At 34.2% G+C, this 2500-nt stretch overlaps 1 protein-coding gene across 2 annotated transcripts in view; it reads right to left on the reverse strand.

Annotated features, from left to right (window-relative positions):
* The window catches only part of LOC118442312 (terminal nucleotidyltransferase 5C), a 75764-nt gene that overhangs the window by 69270 nt on the left and 3994 nt on the right, over positions 1 to 2500 (reverse strand). Inside the window, exon 1 of one of the 2 annotated variants that reach the window (XM_035867764.2) lies at positions 125 to 251. The exons of the other annotated variant lie outside the window; for it this stretch is intronic. The gene's annotated coding sequence lies outside the window, so the exon portion shown is untranslated. Of the gene's footprint in view, positions 1 to 124; positions 252 to 2500 lie in introns of those variants that run through there. 2 annotated transcript variants of the gene reach the window in all.

Genomic DNA, 2500 nt, shown 5'->3' on the forward strand with positions numbered 1-2500 from the left:
AACGGTAGTTGGCATTAAATAAGCGTTCTCTTTCTCGGTTATTATAATGTATGCGATCTCAAAGCTGATCTTGGCTTACAAGCAAAAGATTAAAAGTGAATTTCTGACCAGTCAACTCACGCACCACTGAGAGAGGAGAGCGTCATGGAACGAGAGTGAATCGCTTTTTCGTTAGTCCTTGATCCGCAAATAGCACCACCACCGGCCAAAGACACGTGAAAATGAAAACGAAGGTGTCCCCTCCCGTCCTCATCCCTCTCCTTATCACTACCACCACCACTACTACTTTTACCACTACCACTACCATCACTCTGCCACTACTTACTACTATTTTACCACAATCTCCCCTCCTCTTTCTCACTCTTTCTCTCTCTCTCTCTCTCTCTCTCTCTCTCTCTCTCTCTCTCTTACTCCATACTCCGTGACTTCGTTACACGTTCGTTATGTAATGGAATTGTATTAAGAAATATTTCGTCAAATTCGACGATCTATTCGATAAAAATTCGTAAGCAAATTGTCAACGGCGACGTAAGAAAAAAATAACACAACACGTATGTGTATATATATATATATATATATATATATATAGAGAGAGAGAGAGAGAGGAAGAGAAAGAGAGAAATATACTTATCGTTCAGTTAAGAAGGTAGTTAACATCTTCGTACTTTCGCTTAATTATCATAATAGCCGACGATGTAACGGATCGTATGACAACTTTTGTATAGATCTATCGTCGTAAAATAAATAATTACATTGTGAGTAAGTCGTTTATTCGTGACATAATTAATTACTCGTTACGTATAGTTGACGTATGATGTATGCAAATGTCAAACTATGTGTTTGAAAAAGCCGATGGTGGGCATCGTCTTGAAGGGAAAAAAAAAAAAAAAAGAAAAAAATAAGAAAAAAAATGAAAAGAGAGAAAAAGAAGAAGAAGATCAAAAAGAAAAAGACAAACTATTGTACCTTCGATTGTAAGTGTTCAATACGTTGCTTTTTTTTATAAATTATCTAAAATATTTTTAAATAGAAAAATTATTTTAAATAGAAAATAATTTCTCAACGTAGAGAAAAAATTCTAATCATTTTATATCTATGTATCTAATACGTATGTATGTATATATTGCAAGTACATCGTATTACGTCCATCGTGTACCGGTGGTCATAGTGCAGTATTCCGGTTGGCCTAGTCTCGTGTCGGTTCTCCCGAAGGATCGATGGGTCGTTGCCCTCTCCCACGTCTGCAGCAAATGCGAAGGTGGCAGGAGAGTTCTATGCTCTCAACCCCAGGACTTAGAGACTATATTCAAACACGTCCTTGCCGACGCCCTTTTCCTTATCGCTGAAAATTCCAACTAAAAATTCTATACGATTGTAATTTCCGTTGTTTGCTCGCGATATCATTGATATCGAGTTTAAAGATATTACTTCTATTCTATAAGACGGTGTTTAATAAAAAAAAAAAAAAAAAAAAAAAAAAAAAAAAAAAAAAAAAAATACGAAATCAATATTACGATTAAAAATTATTTAATATTTCGATATTATAAAAAAAATAAATAAATAAATAAATAAAAGAAAAACAGATTTTTTCATTGTATGTTCTTATATAGTATACGTATTTGCTTTAATTAGACGCTTCGACGATATCAATTAAATATGAAGGAGTTTCGAATATGGATTTAATTAATGACTAGTTCTCACCATCCCACCCACCTTCTTTTTTCCTTCTCTTCCCTGAAGTTTCACTTATTTCTAATTCCACAACGTATACATTCAAAAGGATCGTCGTCGTTTCATTCAAGTTGCTCGTTTTACACTAACCTTTCCTTAATAGGAAAGATCTATCCATCTTGAATGCATCAACGTGCATCAATGTGCACGCACGCACATATCAAAGATATACATATTAGGTCTTTCAGAGTAAATTGGAAAAACTTTCGCCGATTAGAAACGAAGATGCAGAAATACGCAAGGAGAAGTCTTTGACAATACGGAAGCAAGCAATTTATGAGAAGATTCCATCGATCGTAATACCCAACTATTTATGTACGTATATGAGTATATATATATATATATATATGTACGTGTCTATGTCGCTTGGAAATGCTTAGAGGAATGCATAGAAAAAAAAAGAGAGATAGAGAGAGAGAGAGAGAGAGAGAGAGAGAGAGAGAGAGAGAGAGAGAGAGAGAGAGAGAGAGAGAGAGAGAGAGAGAGAGAGAGAGAGAAAGAAAGAAAGAAAGAAAGAAAGAAAGAAAAACGATTCAGGATCGTTCGGTAAAATGGATTTCATACCTTGCGGTGACTTTCTCTAACAAGTAAGTAACGAGCCAAACAACATTTACTTTTAACTATCGCAATCGAGAAATATCCATGATGATAGAACGAAATATAATGTGTGTATATGTGTGTGTGTATTCGATATGTATACATATATCGAATACAATAGAATCTAATATTACTTTAATTTCATTTATTTTTCTATACTTTTCCTTTTGTT

This window comes from Vespa mandarinia, chromosome 16 (assembly GCF_050613455.1).
Source record: "Vespa mandarinia isolate Hongniang chromosome 16, ASM5061345v1, whole genome shotgun sequence".
NCBI lineage: Eukaryota > Metazoa > Arthropoda > Insecta > Hymenoptera > Vespidae > Vespa > Vespa mandarinia.